Source organism: Neoarius graeffei, chromosome 10 (genome assembly GCF_027579695.1).
Source record: "Neoarius graeffei isolate fNeoGra1 chromosome 10, fNeoGra1.pri, whole genome shotgun sequence".
Lineage (NCBI taxonomy): Eukaryota > Metazoa > Chordata > Actinopteri > Siluriformes > Ariidae > Neoarius > Neoarius graeffei.
The window spans coordinates 36802350-36822267 of record NC_083578.1 but is presented as its reverse complement, the minus strand read 5'-3'; the positions used below and the strand labels follow the sequence as shown (position 1 = coordinate 36822267).

The following is a 19918-nucleotide window of genomic DNA, read 5'->3' as shown; positions in this document are numbered from 1 at the left end:
TGGCTGTTATCTTTTTCAGTGGGCACATACAAAAATGAAAAATATATATTTGAATAAACACAACGTTGAAGTTTCTTTGTTGTTTTGAAAATCTAAAACATCAATGTTGATACAGTGGCGAGGCATTGAATCAGAGAAGCAGAGTCTTACTGTTTTCAAATGGTTATTAAAACATCATTTTACATTGTTTTTTTACTGCATTGTTTATTTTAGTTAATTTCATGGGATTTTATTTTATCTTGTACAATCTTATTTACTTTTGTACCTCCCTTTGTATGTATTCCACCCATCTTCATTTTGTTTCTTTTGTGTGTTTTTTTTTTATCTTTTACAGTTTTACATTGTACTTACCTATGATTTTAAATGATTTGCTCACCCTGATTTTTATGATTTGTGAAAATACTGAGCTGCATTCATGTATGAGGGGTACTACATAAGTATATAATATTTATTATTATTATTATTATTATTATTATTATTATTATTGATCCAAGCAGAAAGTTGCTGGAAACCAATTGTGTGTTCTGATTTATTATTACTACAATCCCAAAAAAGTTGGAATACTGTGCAAAACAAATAAAAACAGAACGTGGAGATTTGCAAATCATGGAAACCCTATATTTCACTGAAAATAGTACAAACACAACATATCAAATGTTGAAACTGAGAAACTTTTTTGAAAAAAATGCGCTCATTTGAATTTGACGTCAGCAACACTTTTCTGAAAAGTTGGGACGAGGCAACAAAAGACTGAAAGAGTTGTGTTATACCAAAAAAAAAAAAAAACAACCCTGATTTGGTCAATTGACAACAGGTCAGTAACATAATTGGATATAAAAAGAGCATTCCAGAGAGGCTGTCTCTCTCAGAAGAAAAGATGGGGATGGGTTCACCACGCTGTGAAAGACTGCATGGGCAAACAGTTCAGCAATTTAAGAATAACATTCCTCATTGTAAAACTGCAAAGAATTTGGGGATCAAATCATCGGCGTTACAAAATATCATTAAAAGATTCAGAGAATCTGGAGAAATCTCTGTATGCAAGAGACAAGGCTGAAAACTGACATTGGATGCTTGTGATCTTGAGGCCCTCAGGCAACACTGCATCAAAAGCAGATACATGTCTGTAGTGGAAATCACTGTATGGGCTCAAGAATACTTCAGAAAACTTGTGTCTATGAAAACAGTTCATTACTGCATCCACAAATGCAAATTAAAATCATATATAAACAATATCCAGAAACACTGCCAACTTCTCTGGGCCGGAGCTCTTTAATGATGGCCTGAGGCAAAGTGGAAAATTGTCCTGAGGTCTGTCAAATCAAAATTAGAAATTCTTTTTAGAAATCATGGACACTATGTCCTCCAGGCTAAAGAGGAGAGGGACCATCCGGGTTGTCATCAGTGCACAGTTCAAAAGCCAACATCTGTGATGGTATGAGGGTGCATTAGTGCACACGACATGGGTAGCTTGTACATTTGAGAAGGCATCATTAATGCTAAATAACATGCACGTTTCAGAGCAATATGCTGGCATATAAACAAAACCTTTTTCAGGGAAGGCCTTCCTTCTTTCAGCAAGACAATGCCAAACCACATTCTGTACATATTAAAACTGCATGGCTCCATCGTAAGAGAGTCCAGGTGCTAAACTGGCCTGCCTGCATTCCAGACCTGTCTCCCATTTTAAAACATTTGGTGCATTATGAAGAGTAAAATACGACAAAGGAGACTCTGAACTGTTGAGCAACTGAAATTGTATATCAGGCAAGAAAGGGACAACATTTCTCTTCCAAAACTACAGCAATTGGTCTCTTCAGGTCCCAAATGTTTACAGAGTGTTGTTAAAAGTAGAGATGATGCAACACAGTAAACATGCCTCTGTCCCAACATTTTTGAAACATGTTGCGGACATCAAATTCAAAATGAGCATATGTTTTTCAAAAAACAAAATTTCAGTTTCAACATCTGATATATTGTCTTTGTAATATTTTCAATGAAATAAGATTTTCATGATTTGCAAATTCTTACTGTTTTTATTTACAGTTTACACAGCATCCCAATTTTTTGGAACTGGGGTTGTATTATTAATAATTATTTTTTTCCTGCCATCAAAGTGTTTGCACAGGAAAAAATGTATATGTTGGAGCAATCAAACTTGGCAGCTCAGGTCCTATGTTCGTGCAATACTCAAGTTAGAAAAATTATCCCAATTGATGAAAAAACACGTTTTAGGCTGCAACTTTTGAACCATTTGGCCTGGAGTTAAAATTCTTTTTAGCACCTATCCTGGCTCCAGATGAATTTTAAAAAATGCTAATTAGACCAAAATGATCTCCTGAATTGGATTTTCCACCATTTCGTTTTTTTTGTAAAACCTTTAAAAGGTGTCATTCCATGACAAACCGTTTAATACTTGCTCTTTTTGAAATACCATAGGTCACTCCGAGCTGCATATGCATGCTGCACGTGAAAGTGTTCTTCTACCCCCATTCCCTGTATTAGCCTATGAAAGAAAATAGATGGAAAAACGAGCGAATCAGAAAAAGCCCTACGAACTTATGTCACTTCGAAAATTAGTAGCCAACAACCTGTCCACAGAAGGACTCCCATGCCCAGTAAGTCTAAAAGCCATTGATGGTGCACCCATAGTGGAAGGGCTCATCACCATATGTACCGCACCCGTAAAGATTCAAGTCGGTACCCTACATGCTGAATAAATTTCCCTGTTTGTCGCCCATACTGCTCGTCAAGCCATGGTTCTGGGGTTCCCCTGGTTACAACATGACCCTCTCGTCTCTTGACAACATGGAGAAATCCTGCAGTGGTCACCTTCCTGTTTCCACCAATGCCTGCAACTTCCATGAGTCACCCTGATATTCACATCCATTGAGAACCCCCCACCTGGGGGCACTGAACATGTTCCTGCCCATTATCATAAGCTCAAAGAAGTATTCAGCAAAGGTAGAGCTAGTGGCCTACCTCCTCACCACCCATATGACTGTGCCATAGACCTCCTCATGGGTATAAACCCTCCATGTAATTGCATCTACCCACTATCCATTAAGGAAAAGGGTGCCATGGAAGAATACATTCAAGAGACATTGAAACAAGGTTATATCCATCCATCCATCCACTTCAACATCTGCCAGCTTCTTTTTTGCAGAAAAGAAAGGGGAGGGTCTGCATGCATGCACTGATTACCGAGGGTTAAATCAAGTCACCGTTAAGTACCCCTATTCACTTCCACTCATACTGTCTGCCTTAGAGCAGCTTAAAGAAGCCTGCATCTTCACCAAACTAGACCTGAGGAGTGCCTATAACCTGGCCAGAATTCATGAGGGTGACAAACAGAAGACTTCCTTCAGCACCACCTCAGGGCACTTCGAATGTTTGGTAATGCCTTATGGACTTTCTTGCAGTCCTAGTGTGTTCCAGTGTTTAATCAACATGCTCTGTGACTTGTTAAGATGGTACGTTGTAACATACATTGATTACATCCTCATCTACTCCCCCCAATTAAGTCGTTCACCACCAACATGTCACCTCAGTGCTCGCTAGCCTCCTTGACAACTAACTCTATGAAAAAGCAGAGAAGCGCAAGTTTCATGTAACTAATTTGTTTCCTGGGGTACATCAGTGCTGAAAGAATGAGCATGGACATTAATAAGGTTACAGCAGTCACTTCCTGGCCGACACCCTCCACTGTTAAGGAGTTACAAGGTTTTCTGGGGTTCACAAACTTCTAACATAGACTCCAAGGGTTTAGTGCCATTGCAGCTCTTTTAACCTCCCTACTAAAAAAGGGACCAAGATGCCTACAGTGGAACAAAGCTGCAGAGGAAGCTTTCAAGCATCTCAAGACCACATTCACCTCAGCACCCATCCTCCGACACCCCAATCCCACCAAATCTTTCATCATTGAAGTGGATGCATTCAGAGACTGGAGTAAGAAGAATATTATCCTAGCACTTTGGGGAAAAACCTGAGCTACACCCCATAGCCACCTTCTACAAAAAAAATGCCACCGGCAGAACAAAATTATGACCTCGGCAACAGAGGACTTCTTGCTATCAAGCTAGTCCTGAAGGAATGGAGACATTAGCTGGAAGGCACCAACCATCTTTTCACTATCTTTATGGACCATAAAAATCTAGAGAACCTCAAGACGACCAAATGATTGAACCCCCGTCAAGCCAGATGGGCACTGTTCTTTACTCATTTTCAGTTCACCATCTCCTATCGCCCTGGTTCTAAGAATACTAAGCCTGACGCCCTTTCCAGACTTTACACGACCTCCAACACCTGTAGAGAACCTACTCCTATCTTAGTCCCCAACTGTTTTGTCAATGCTATCACCTGGGAGATTGCTAAAGCCATAGCTCAGGCCCAGCCCCATGACCTCCCAGACACCAGCCCTCCAGGTTTCATGCATGTACCACAGCAGTTCCAAGGACAGCTCATCACCTGGGCCCATTCATCCCCAGCAACAAGACACTCAAGTCATCAACAGATGAATCAGCTCTTGCGAAATAAATATTGGTGGGAAAATATGCTAACTGACAACCAGTTTGTTTCCTCCTGTTCTGCCTGTACCCAAGCGAAGGTGCCTCGAGCTCCACCCACTGGCACATTTTGTCTTCTGCCTTCACCTCAAAGACCATGGTCTCACATTGCCTTAAACTTTATCACCAACTGACCCAAGTCACAGAACAATACCGTAATAATGGTAACCATCGATCTATTCTCCATGGCAATCAAACTCATTCCCCTGCCCGGACTACCTACAGTACTTGAGACCACTGGCCCTCAGTTCATGTCCCGGGTATACTGGCTTCATGAATATACTTGAGGTCTCAGTAAATCTGACCTCGGGATACCATCCACAATCCAATCAAGACTAAATCAACCCATCTATATGAACATCACTCTGACAAACAGACTTTGCAAAGTATCGCTCAGCGTTCTACACCTGATCATACCGAGCAGTTTCTTGCAGGTGATAGTTTCCCGTGTATCTGACCTTATTTCTGTTTGTTTCCAACCTCAACTTTTGCTTACTCTCTGATATCATATTTGCACATAGATCAAGCCTTGCCTGACACTGACTTTGATTTCTGGATCACGATTTAGATTTGGCTGCCAGTTTACGACACACCTGCTCTCCACTGCACATGCATCAGTAAGTGCTTGCATTCTGACAATCTTGAGATGTAAATGGTCAAAACTTCATAAAATTACCTATACACAATCAGTAAAACACTCTAGAAGCACAACAAATTTTGTGAAATTATGTCCATGTGGGAGCTATAACTGACAAAGCCATCTCTCAAGAATCACTTAATCTAAAAATCTGAAATTTATACATCGCCCTGTTTTCCTCCATTTCCAAAAGTGCCAATTGGCTGACTCACCAAAATGGCCACCAAACAGCCAATCATCTAAGGACCATGTTGATTTAATAAATAAAATATGTAGAGTGCGTTGTTTCATCAAACTGTTTCAAGCTTAATCATTACAACATTCTTTGGACGTATACACCAAATTTCATGAAATTATGTCCATAGGAGTGCCACAACTGACACGACCATATGTCCAGAACCACTTCAAATAAAAACCTGAAAGTATAAGTGAGTTATTTCCTAAAGTGCCAACTGGCTGGCTTTAGGGTGCCCTTGAGCAAGGCACCTACAACCCCAATTCCAAAAAAGTTGGGACAAAGTATAAATTGTAAATAAAAATGGAATGCAATAATTTATAAATCTCAAACTGATATTGTATTCACAATAGAACATACAGTAGACAACATATCAAATGTCGAAAGTGAGACATTTTGAAATTTCATGCCAAATATTGGCTCATTTGAAATTTCATGACAGCAACACATCTCAGAAAAGTTGGGACAGGGGCAATAAGAGGCTGGAAAAGTTAAAAGGTACAAAAAAGGAACAGCTGGAGGACCAAATTGCAACTCATTAGGTCAATTGGCAATAGGTCATTAACATGACCGGGTATAAAAAGAGCATCTTGGAGTGGCAGCGGCTCTCAGAAGTAAAGATGGGAAGAGGATCACCAATCCCCCTAATTCTGCACTGACAAATAGTGGAGCAATATCAGAAAGGAGTTTGACAGTGTAAAATTGCAAAGAGTTTGAACATATCATCTACAGTGCATATCATCATCAAAAGATTCAGAGAACCTGGAAGAATCTCTGTGAGTAAGGGTGAAGGCCGGAAAACCATACTGGGTGCCTGTGATCTTCAGGCCCTTAGACGGCACTGCATCGCATACAGGCATGCTTCTGTATTGGAAATCACAAAATGGGCTCAGGAATATTTCCAGAGAACATTATCTGTGAACACAATTCACCGTGCCATCCGCCGTTGCCAGCTAAAACTCTATAGTTCAAAGAAGAAGCCGTATCTAAACATTATTCAGAAGCGCAGACGTCTTCTCTGGGCCAAGGCTCATTTAAAATGGACTGTGGCAAAGTGGAAAACTGTTCTGTGGTCAGACGAATCAAAATTTGAAGTTCTTTATGGAAATCAGGGACACCGTGTCATTCGGACTAAAGAGGAGAAGGACAACCCAAGTTGTTATCAGTGCTCAGTTCAGAAGCGTGCATCTCTGATGGTATGGAGTTGCATTAGTGCGTGTGGCATGGGCAACTTACACATCTGGAAAGACACCATCAATGCTGAAAAGTATATCCAGGTTCTAGAGCAACATATGCTCCCATCCAGACGACATCTCTTTCAGGGAAGACCTTGCATTTTCCAAGTTTCTCGGGAAGAATTACAGTCGTAGTTTATAGTTACCTTCTACTGCATTATTATAGAGGTTTTCTCCTCTCATCCATTCACACCTGTGGGCAATTTAGAGTAGCTGGTTAACCTAACCACATGTCTTTGGACAATGGAGGAAACCAGAGTACCTGGAGGAAATCCACGCAGACACAGGGGGAAACATGCAAATTCCATACAGAAAGGCCCTTATCGGCCACTGGGCTTGAACCCAGAACCTTCTTGCTGTGAGACGACAGTTCTAACCACTACACCTCCGTGCCACCCAACCAGCAAATGGCCAATCAAATTTCAGGAGTCAGTATTTGCAAAAATATTTTTTCAAATTGGACTGTTTGTGCAATTTGCATGAAGTGTGGTGTGCATCATCTACAGACCATGCTGGGAAAAAAAAAAGTTTAGAAAAAGAATTTTAATTCATCAAATCATTTCAAAGTTATGAGCCAATGAACTTTTAAGGAATGGCCCCTTATTGACTCCATGATGAATATCTTGTCATGTAAAAGTTCAAACTTCATGAGACATAGTACACTTCTCACCATCACGTTCCTTGGAAGTACATCAAATTTTGTGACATTTTGTCTAGGGGGTGGGGGTACAACAGAAACATTGCAATATCTTCAGAGCCATCCATCCATTATCCATAACCGCTTATCCTGTGTAGGGTCACATGCAAGCTGGAGCCTATACCAGCTGACTATGGCAAGACGCAGGGTACACCCTGGACAAGTCTCCAGATCATCACAGGGCCAATACAGAGACAAACAACCATTCAAACTCACACCTACAGTCAATGTAGAGCCACCAATTAGCCTAACCTGGATGTCTTTGGACTGTGGGGGAAACCGGAGCACCCGGAGGAAACCCACGCAGACATGGGGAGAACATGCAAACTCCACACAGAAAGGCCCCCGTCGGCCACTGGGCGAACCCAGAACCTTCTCACGTGAGGAGACAGTGCCATCTTCAGAGCCACTTGTACTAAAAATTTGAAGTAGTATGCAGTTGTACTAATGCTCTTGAATCAGAATTACTTTATTAATCCCTGGAGGGAAATTCAAATTTGCTACAAAGCTCCTGAATCAAAGTAGTAGTAAACATGTCTAAAAATAGAAGATAAAATCATCTGAAAAAAGAATAAATAAAAATAAAATTAATTTAAATAAGTTCAATAACTTAAGTAAAAGCAAAATGAAGTGATTTTATATACAATGATTCCTATATACACATATATTGCACCTGAGTTAAGGATATAGTATACATGGTAAGACAGTGTACCACAGTTATACAGTGGCATCGTACAGCTTGACTGCAACAGGTAGGAATGATTTCCTGTGTCTCTCAGTTGTGCAGTGTGGAAGAATCAGCCGTTTCCTGAACGTGCTCCTGTGGCTGATCAGCTCCTCATGTAGAGAGTGGGAAGGACAGTCTAAGATTGTTTTTATTTTGGACAGTCTCCTCTTCTCCAACACCACTGTCAGAGAGTCCAGTTCCACGCCTACAACATGGACAGCCTTCCTGATGATCTTATTGAGTCTGTTAGTGTCCTTCACCTTCAAGCCACTGCCCCAGCAGACAACAGCGTACAGGATGGTACTGGCCACCACAGACTCATAGAACATCCGCAGCATCATTCGGCAGATGTTGAAGGACATCAGCCGTCTCAGAAAATAGAGACGGCTCTGGCACTTTTTGTATAGTGTCCACATTTTTGGACCAGTCCAGTTTATTATCCAAGTACACCCCCAGGTACTTATAATCTTATTCTCATATATATACTTATATGGGTGGCACAGTGGTGTAGTGGTTAGCACGGTCACCTCACAGCAAGAAGGTTCTGGGTTCGAACCCAGCGGCCGGCAAGGGCCTTTCTGTGGGGAGAACATGCAAACTCCATGTGTCTGCGTGGGTTTCCTCTGGGTGCTCCAGTTTCCCCAACAATCCAAAGACATGCAGGTTAGGTTAACATGGGATGGACTTGGGCTGAGGTGCCCTTGAGCGAGGTACCTAACTCCCAACTGCTCCCCGGGTGCTGTTAGCATGGCTGCCCACTGCTCTGGGTATGTGTGTGTGCTCATTGCTCACGTGTGTATTCACTGCTTCAGATGGGTTAAATGCAGAGAAGAAATTTCACAAGTGTGTGATGAATAAAGTTGTGCTTTCTTTCTTTCTTTCTTTCTTTCTTTCTTTCTTTCTTTCTTCCTTTCTTTCTTTCTATTCCTCCACCACATCCACACTGACCCCTTGGATGTTAACAGGGTTCACCTGATTCTCTTCAGATCGACCACCAGTTCTTTCGTCTTCGTCACGTTGAGCTGTAGGTGGTTCTTCCTGCTTCACATGACAAAGATGTCCACCACCATCCTGTATTCACTCATCACCACCAGTAATGCGTCCAACCACTGCAGAGTCATCAGAAAATTTCTGGAGGTGGCAGGTCTCCGTGCAGTAGTTGAAATCAGTGGTGTAGAGTGAAAAGGAAAAGGAGAAAGGACAGTCCCTTGCAGAGCCCTGGTGTTGCTGATCACTCTGTCCGACATACAGCACTGCATGGTGGCACGGTGGTGTAGTGGTTAGCACGGTCGCCTCACAGCAAGAAGGTTCCAGGTTCAAATCCAGTGGCCAGCGAGGGCCTTTCTGTGTGGAGTTTGCATGTTCTCCCCGTGTCTGCGTGGGTTTCCTCTGGGTGCTCCGGTTTCCCCCACAATCCAAAGACATGCAGTTAGGTTGATGTGGGGCGGCCTTGGGCTGAGGTGCCCTTGAGCAAGGTACCTGACCCCTGATTGCTCCCAGGGCGCTTTGATGTGGCTGCCCACTGCTCTGTGCGTGTGTGTTCACTGCTTCAGATGGGTTAAATGCAGAGGATGAATTTCACTGTGCTTGAAGTGTGCATGTGATGAATAATAAAGTTTTCTTCTTCTTCCAAGCACACGTACTGTGGTCTGCCAGTCAAATAATCCACAATCCAGGACACCAGTGGGGCATCCACCTGCATCGTTGTCAACTTCTCACCCAGCAGAGCCGGCCGGATGGTGTCAAAAGCACTGGAGAAATCAAAAAACATGATCCTCACAGTGCTGGCTGGCTTGTCTAGATGGCCGTAGACTTTATTGAGCAGGCAGATGATTGCGGAAGACATTAAGCCACTTATTTTTACTATTGGGTCATTCCATGACAGTTCACACACCCTCCCCAGTGACACCTCTTCAATTTGCCTGATATTTATTTTATTAGTGCCTTATGATGTCAAAAGAAAGAATCCAAAATTTTAGCTTCCTAGCTGGAACGTTTTTTGAATTTTGGCCCTTCAAAGTTTGGGTGCCACGCCCACTTTTGGGGTCCGGGAATTGTACACTTAATTTGCAAGCATTTTTGGAGGCCCATATCTTTTGTTCTAAGGGGAATATAGACCTGTAAATTGCTATATGTATGTATTCTGGCCCTGTCTGATTCTGCACTTAAAAATAGCACAAGTTTACTAACTTTAGAGATATTAACCCCTTAAAAGTGGATTTTTTTAATGACTTTTTTTTTTTTTACATTTCAGGGGTCCATATCTTGGAAAGTTTTTGTGTTGATGGGGTTTAAACTGATTTATCATCATATTTGGGAACTCTACTGTGTACTTGGAGAGTTTCAGGGCACTCAGAGGTTTGGTGGGGGTACAGGAGGGCCCCAAATATGGCTTCGGGACAAAATTACCGTTTGGTACGTCCTACTTCAGGCCATTAGGCCATCCTTTAAAAAAATCCGTTTCCTGTCCACCGGGTGAGCAAAAAAATTTTCAGTTGGGAGGGAGGGAATTTTTTTTTTTTATGGATGGATAAGAAATCGCAATGCTGTGTTTGCTTTTTCTTTCAGTACTTTTTTATTACAAAAGCAGACATTTAATAAAATGACAGTTTAATCAACTGAAACTTGTACAAAAACTTTAAGTTAGCATTTTAAATGCTGACTGCAACATTTGCACAACTTTTACAAAAGTACTTAAAATGTCCAACACACGGACTTTTTGTAGTTCTAAATCGACCGTTAGGCCTAGTTCGGATGAAATTACACTATTAAAATGATCACTGAATGATTTGTTTTTCTGAATCTTTACTATTTTGTTGTTTGCTAGAATACCATTTTGCGATTTCACACTTAAGCAAATGTTTGAAAACTCCGGATCTCCTTCCTTCATGGTGGCTGCCATTTTTTTGTGCCGCACGGCACATGCGCAGAGCTGATTCAGAGTGCGCGCGCACTCGGCGGAGGCAGTAGTGTGTCGGGGCTGTCGGAGGGAACAGAAGCAGAGATAACGCTTATTTTGTCTCCGGTAAACCAGTCTTCTCTCGTTCAATTACGTGCTGGCATCAAAAGACACCGTTGGTTGTAAATGAAACCAAACTGAGTCGTTGGAGTGTATTTTCGTACACAAATGGAGAAATGTTCGCTGAGTGTTTGTGTAGCCACCACTGCAGACCGTTGTCGTTGCTAATTCATAGCATGCTCAGCTGCGTGAATGTGTCATGCACCGAAAATAAGAGATTTACAAGTCAGGAACGCCTCATGATGCAATACGCAAGAAAAGAAAGAAGATTTACTGCCATTGTACTTTGTATTTGAGTAAAGTGAATAAATAAATGGTCTGTGGAAAGTACATTTAACCCTGGGAACTGCGTGCACAGGAGTTTATTTTGTGTTTACCCCCCCGGCTGGCGACTTATTTGTCATGGCTGGCTAGTATGAGCCTTAGTGGAAAGCCCTGGGAATGCGTAAATGTCAAGTTCGATTTTAGATTTACGAACCCGAAAAAAGCGTCAAAAAACCGGCGTTTAAAAAAAAAAATTTCAACCGCACAAACGGCACTCACCCGGCCGGTGGACCGGAAACAGAACATTTTTTAATAATGGCCTTAGTTGGCCATGTGGGCACATGATGACTGGAATGAGCCTTTAACCCCATCAACAGACACCTTTTATCAAACTTTTAAGCCAATAAAAACTTTGATTATCCAACTCCTTCCATATAAACTAAGCATTTGTATATGGTACTGTTTTTGCATATTTTCTGAAAAATCCGAAAAGTCCGGAAATTAGGTCAGCTATTGTTTTAACTGCCAATTCAAATCAAAAGGTACTAAAACACAGTGAAATTATAAAATAGTAAGATTAAAACAAGGATAATATCACTGAACACATATTTGAATGTATAAACCGACAGTTTACATTTATTAACCCTTTGCACACTGTACACACACACAACTTAAACTACACTTACTTAAGAATAAATTAGTCATGTGATCAGATCAGACAATTTTCATGAGGCATGGACGCCATTTACTGCTGTAAAATATATGTAGGCACAATACAAAACGATTCAATTCAATATAAAACCATAACCAGGCTTGCTGACTGACACTGACAGTTAAGCATGAATGTACTTTGGAAGAAGCATCTCAATTCTTTCTACCTTCATGTTTATAATGATTATAATAAAATAATTTCTCCTTTTTACTAATTGATATGCTAATTTTCCCCACATGAGTGGCTAGGGGCCCCTTCCCCTTTTCTTGAAAAAAAACCCCCTGATGAGTCTAGGTTTAACTTCCAGATCAGATGTCAGAACAAATGTAGTAAAGCAACCAGGATGTTTTTCTTGGGATCATCCCCTTGTTTGCATCTTTCCCTTTCCTGTTTGAAAGACGCATTTAACTATTAAGTGTATAGTAGTCAGAGTTTGGTTGGATACAGGGAAAGGTGTCAAATGTTAAAAAAACAACAACAACAACACACAGCATCATGAAACAGCCGGGAAAGGGTTTATCCCTTGTAATTGTCAATATAACTAATGGGGTATTGGGTATAAATAATCTTCTCATAGATTAAAATCACTATATGGGTGTGCTTTTACTACCTTAAATATGAATAGGCAGTCAAAACAACAGTTGACCTACTTTCCAGACTTAGGATTTTTCAGAAAATATGCAAAAATAGTACCATATACAAATGCTTAGTTTATATTGAAGGAGTTGGATAATCAAAGTTTTTATTGGCTTAAAAGTTTGATAAAAGGTGTCTGTTGATAGGGTTAAAGGTTCATTCCAGTCATCATGTGCCCACATGGCCAACTAATGGCCTGAAGTAGGGCGTACCAAATGGTAATTTTGTCCCGAAGCCATATTTGGGGCCCTCCTGTACCCCCACCAAAGCTCTGAGTGCCCTGAAACTAAATACACAGTAGAGTTCCCAAATATGATGATAAATCAGTTGAAACCCCATCAACATAAAAACTTTCAAAGATATGGACCCCCAAAATGTCAAAAAACTTGTGTTGTTAAAAAATCAACTTTTAAGGGGTTAATATCTATAAAGTTAGTAAACCTGTGCTATTTTTAGGTGCAGAATCTGATAGACAGGGCCAGAATACATAGATATAGCAAATTTACAGGTCTATATCCCCCTTAGAACAAAAAATATGGGCCTCCAAAAATGCTTGCAAATTAAGTGCGCAATTCCCGGACCCCAAAAGTGGGCGTGGCACCCAAACTTTGAAGGGCCATAACTCAAAAAACGTTCGAGCTAGGAAGCTAAAATTTTGGACTCTTTCATTTGACATCATAAGGCACTAAGAAAATAAAAATAAGGCAAATTGAAGAGGTGTCACTGGGGAGGTTTTGGGCATTTGTGTGAATTGACATGGAATGACCCTATTGTTTGCGACTTCTGCAATACTGCTTGGACACTGATGATCACCGCTTGCAACTATAATAATAATAATAATAATAATAATAATTATTATTATTATTATTGCTACTATATGCTAAATTGGGTTAAGGTTTGGTGACTGACCTGGCCAGTCGATCTTGGTGAGTGACTAAAACCTTCCAATGAAGTCCCTGATGAAGTCCTTTGTTGTGTTAGCAGTGTGTTTTGGGTCATTGTCTTGCTGCATAATGAAGTTCCTCCCAATTAGATGGGATGCATTTCTCTGTAAATTGGCAGATTGAATTCAGAAGTCTACACAAACATTCTTTCTTCTGTTACCATCAAGAGTTATATCAATAAAGATTAGTGAGTCCAATCTAGAAGCAGTTATGCAAGCCCAAACCATGAAAATACCTCCACTTTACTTGACCAATGAGCTTATATGTTTTGGATCATGAGTAGATCCTTTGTTTCTCCACACTTTGGCTTTTCATTGCTTTGGACCCAAAAATGGTATTCTACCAAATTGGTAGAGATTAATATTGGCTCTAGAACTTGTGTGGGGCTCATTTCTATTTCTTTACAAATTCCAATATGGCCTTCTGATCCTTAATGTTGATGGGTGATTTGCATCTTCTAATATGACCTCTATATTTCTGCATTCAAAGTCTTCTTTGAATGGCAGATTATGATACATTCACCCCTGCTCTCTGGAGGCTGTTGGTAATGCCACAGAGTTGTTTTTGAGGTTTTCTTTGCAGCTCTCACAACGTTTGTCATCACCTGTTCATCAAACTGTTGGCCAAACCTGTTTGATATCTGATTTTCAATCAATTAGTAGTTTCATTCCTTTTCAGGACATTCCAAATTGTTGTATTGGCATACTCAATGTTTGTGCAATGACTGATCGATTTTTTTCTCAGCGTCAAAATGGCTTGCTTTTCTCCTATAGACAGCTCTCTAGTCTCGGTGTTATTTTATCCTTTTCAACAGCAAATGCATTATTTACAGGTGAAACCCAGGGCTCACACCAAGAGTAGACAATTAGAACTATTAATTGTTTAACAAATCAACCCAACAGGGCACACCTAGGCAACAAGAAACATCCATCAGTCGTGTTCCAATATTTTTGGTCACTTGAAAAAATGGGTGCGTTCAAACAATAGGTGCCACATTCTAAGTTGTTTAACATAGCTTGGTGTAAATATCAGGAAATGAGAGCTGAAATTCTGATCCATCATCTCATATTCATCTTCTCAAACACACACACGCACACAAAAAAAGTGTCTAGGAAAAACAAAACTGGCTTGTTATTCCAGTCATTTTGGAGGAGACTGTACTTGAGGCTTGTGAAGCTCATAGATATGTACCAATGTAGAAGCAGAACAATACTCATCCACATGCATCTAAAAACATATGCATGACAATTTAAACACACACACCATTCTCTGTCAGTCTAGCTTTACATTCTTCTGAAAAGAAAAAAACCCACACACATTCAGCTATCAAATGTTCATTTACTTACAGGAATATACATATATGAGCACATAATCTTGCATGGAAATAAAAACAGTTGTATTTAAGGCATACATAAAGGCAAACCAAACCGGAAGTGACTTTGCCTGTCACTCTAAACATATCTAATCTAAACACGCATGCACAAACTCACCCATATTAAAATCACGTTATTGGTGACTGCCCTTATATACCATCTACATGCATCCTTACAGCTTCAAACAGTCCTGCAAAAGGACCAAAGGCAACACGCTCATACACGGACTCTAAAGCGCGTGTATGTCAACACTGAGAAGCAGCGAACACCAAAAAGGCTAGAATATAGCAAGTCTTCGTAAGGTCCAAGTTCATAATACATTTCTCCAATTTTTACTTCATGCATGATGACTCTGTGGCTAGTTCTAACAGCGCTCCGGATAAGGATATACGATAAGAGGTCTCTTCCATGACACGCAAGAACTCTTGCTCCAGTTACAAATTTTTATCTGCCATCACATTTCACGCGTTTAGCAGCAGTGTATACTACTACTAGTGTAAATGAGAGAGAAGTTGTGTGTGTGAGAGAGAGAGAGAGAGCTAGAACATGATGGAGAGTAAGACTGAAGTAGCCATTCTACCATAATTAACTCCACAATTTAACTTATGTTAAATACATCATATGAATGTTAAATACAGGTCAGTAGATGTAAATAAATTACTCCACCAGCACTTTGATAACGTGGACGCAAACGAGGTTTTATAAACCCCTTTAAAAGACGTTCAGTCCGTGACTCCTCGCTTTCCGTTAGGTTTTGTGTGTGTTACATGTTTCCACTTAGCTACACTGACATTCCACATCAATAATGTAATAGCAGACTAAAACAAGTCATAATACAACTTTACAACTCTTCCAAACTGGCGCGCTGTAGTGACGTCTTACCTTTGAACGTTGTTGTGTCCTAAAATATGCGTGTAAAAAGTGGTGTAAATCTACAGTAAGCCAAGGTCGGTCTTCCAGCCTATCAGTATGGACCAAAAGACTTAAAGTATGAATGCGATTCCATTTATTGCTCGGAAAAAGGAGTAGGCTTTATGATGCTGTGTCCTGGGCGGATCTAAGCATTGTCCCTGGAGGTCTATTGCGTCTGGACAATTACATCAAGTTTAGCTAGAACTGGTTTGGGGGTACTTTAATAACAACAGGTTTGAACAGTGTCTGGAATAATTTTGCACAAGTTCTATCTCGGTTTGCATCAGTCCTGGATGAACCTACGGTAGATGCTTGGGCAAGATTCAGTTCCCCTCCCAAATCTGGCACTTATTTAAAAAGGTGTCAGAAGAGTGTTGATACCCCTGATATAAATGCCATGACCTGACTCAGAGGCAGCCACCTCGGCTTCAGAAAGTAAAAATCCTGCCATGTATTGGTTTTACCTGTGCACTTAAAACAAGAGATTTTACTAAATATCTCATCTACATGGCTGAAGAGTTGTGCTAATTAGAATCAGCTGGTTTAGTGAGTGGGATGGAACAAATACGTGCCAGGAGTTTGACTTTCTGAAGTTGGGGTGTCCGTTCTGACATTTTACATAATAGTACTAATCAAATGTTTAGACACACATTCATAGTAATGAGTAAGTGTGTCCAAGCTTTTGACTGGTACTATTGATTTTATGTATTTTTATAGTCTGCTTTTCCCAGACATTTTTTTAAGCTGCAGTCCTTTATCCATTTGTCTTATGCCTAACCATTAGTTAGGACTATATGAAGAGCAGGTCAGGTCTTTCTAGTCCTCAACTTTTGGGTCACTGAAGAATTATTATTAGTCTAATATTAATATTCATTAGGAAATTAAGATATACCGGTATTAAGCTATCTAAGGTACACGAGGTGTTTAAGAAGCTTTCAGCACAGGAAATGATAAGAGATGGAACAGATATCATCAGTTGTATGCAGGGCCACATTAGTTTAATGTGTGACATGGGGTTGATGATTATATGAGGTCACCCGACACCCTGGCACTATGTGAAAGTGACAACATTGTAGATTAAACTTCAAACCGGCTACAACCTCTGAGAAAAAAAAAAAAGTTCTGCTTAAATTTGATTCACAGAGAATACATTTCTGATGCATATCACATATAACAAGAGTAAACACCATAGAGATACATTCAAATTCCACTCTTCCACTTCCTATGCACTGTGAAACGTAATCTGCACTGAGTCATGACTGTGCATAAGGAGTTTTAACACTAATGGCAATCAGGGATGGTAAGAAAAAGATGTTTGCTGCCCTGCTATATTGTCATTTTTTAAAAAAGTTTTCATTATTAAAAGATAGTCTGTGTAGTGAGGTGTGGTTACGACTAGAAAGCGCAATTTCTTTCAAACGAAATCCTTAGTCAGATAATTGAACTCAAAAGTTCTCGGTAAATCATATTCCACAAGGGTGTAGCTAGGATTTTTCAAAAGGGAGTCACACACTGACTGGCAGTCGAAAGAAGGAGGAAAGTTTTGCTTGTTTTGGCATGGGGAATTATTAACCCAAGAGGAAATACTCATAATTCACAACTACTTGCAGCTACACTGGCAGCTTGACCACTTTGTGTAAGATTGAATTTACTAAACTGAAAGGTGAAATGTTGTTCAAAATTGCTGTTAAAATAAAGATGGTGAAAATGAGTACAGTACCTCTCAAAAATGCTCTTAAAACTATGGATGGTGTACAAAGGAGGACGTCCTGTATCTTCTAATATGAAACGTTTCCATAACACGGCCATGTGAGATAGCTGCAGCAGCCTTTTTCAGGTACTCGACAAGCTATGGAACACTGCCGAGAGCGGTAGGTGCTTCATAATCTTCAAGATTATTTATCCTGGCAAATCAAGAATGCCTACATTGACCAAAAAGAATGGTTGAGCTTACTGACCGTACTAATGTTTTGGGCTAATTCTATCAAACCAAACAACAGCGACCATAGCATAAGCAAACCAAGCTCACTCACCGGCAACTGCCACTTGGGCCAGTGTTTCTTGGTCTGCCGAAGGCGATGATGCATCTTGCTTTGAGTCTGTTTTATCATATAAAAAATTGACTTAGTACTAGAATAGAACTATGAAAAATATGTAACAAAAAATAATTACAATTGCTAGTTTTAGGTAGCTTAGAAACTGGCTCTTCCATTATTGCTGTTTCTTCCACATTTTATGGATGTGTTCTAGAAACGGCACACTAAAACTTAGCTTCGAAGCAACAAAATGCAACTTTGATGAAAAAAACAGAAAAAAGAGAGTTTCTTCACGTCGAAAGAAGGAGGAAAGTTTTGCTTGTTTTGACATGGCGAATTATTAACATGAGGAAATACTTGTAATTCACAACTAAAAAGACTGCAGCTACACTGGCAGCTTGACCATGCTTTCTAGTGCGATCGTGTTGCACTTGCGCAGAACTGGGTTTTCACGCCCAAACCACAGGAAGTCCATACAAGATTATAAAAACCCTAATGAGGCTGAGGTGACAATTTAGTTTAAAATTTTTTTTAGAAAAATTACAGTGGGCGCTTTTCTAATATTCTTATGCGGCTATTGAAAAAATGTATGGTCCGACAAAGGGGGGGGGGGGTCACGGGCACCCCAGGACACCCCCCCCCCACTACACCCCTGTTTCACTATATCAACTTTAGTAACACTAAAGTTAAATGGCTCAGATTTTTTTTTCCTCCTTTGAGCCCCACTCTCAAATACCCTTCATATCATTTAGAACATATCAAAACGCTTATTTGGTTACTGTTTCCTGGAGTGACCAAAATTATTGTGCCCCTTTTGTGTATGAGTACTGCACTACCCACAGTGCACGTTTAAAGGCAAAACAGGTCATTTTGGAGAAACCAGCAAGCGTAAACTACATTTTGAAATAATCCTTCCCATGCCCTCCCTTCAGCGTTCCCTTCAAAGCTACTCCTTCAAAAGACATGAACATATGATTGCACTATACATATGATTACTGCGATACAACACACACACACACACACATATATATATATATATATATATATATATATATATATATATATATATATATATATGGGGGGGGCATGCCTATTGTTAGTATTCACAGCTGTTGAATTTAGCAATATGTCTGCCAAGCCTTGTGGAAGATTATGGTCATGCACAATGAATGCATGGCCAGAGTGCTTGCAGGTAGGTAGGTAGAAAGGCAGGTAGGCCATCTCATCAATTAATTTGGACCGAATTAAATAATTGGATTTTTTTTTTTTACAGCCCTGTAACTTCCACAGATGATTTTTGTTCTTTTTAATGTTAGAGCATTTCTTTATTTATGACTTATTAATTGCTGTCAAGATGTAAAGATAATTTCAATAAATATAACAAAAATGCTTCTAAAATAAATTATGTACCCTGCCTTTAAGACAACATTGACCAGTTAAATGTTTTATTGTGATTTCTCAATTAATATTTGCTTTGATTTAATTTCATTAAGAATTTAAAATTGAATGCAGATAAAATTTGTATTATTTTAATAACACTACTATTATGGTTTATATTATGTTGCAGTGGCCCCTCTGAGAGGCTAAAAATTGGCTTAACATGCCTTTGATTGTATGCTTAGAACATATTTGATTCATAAGGGATTGATTTTACAGTAGGAATTAAACTTCGTATATTTGCCCCATTTCAGTTGCTTCACTTATACATATTTACCATACATTGCACATGATGCATATATAGATCTTTCATGCTTGCTCAGGAAAGTCTAGATATTGTACTTGATTAGATTTTTTGCTTGTGAATTAGGGACCACTTTCAAAATGTCTACTTCTGTGTTATGTGACCCAGGTTTGTTTACGGTACATTTGATACCATGTTGCACAGTGCTTTGGTACCGTATCACACTGCAGGATACATGCTAGCGG

The 19918-nt window shown here is 39.9% G+C and overlaps 1 protein-coding gene across 2 annotated transcripts in view; it reads right to left on the bottom strand.

Annotated features, from left to right (window-relative positions):
• Positions 1–16074, bottom strand: part of plat (plasminogen activator, tissue) — a 178579-nt gene extending 162505 nt beyond the window's left edge. Inside the window, exon 1 of one of the 2 annotated variants that reach the window (XM_060931751.1) lies at positions 15927–16074. The gene's annotated coding sequence lies outside the window, so the exon portion shown is untranslated. Of the gene's footprint in view, positions 1–13636; positions 13658–15926 lie in introns of those variants that run through there. The other variant, XM_060931752.1, reaches the window with a different exon arrangement.
• Positions 16075–19918: the final 3844 nt, after the last annotated feature.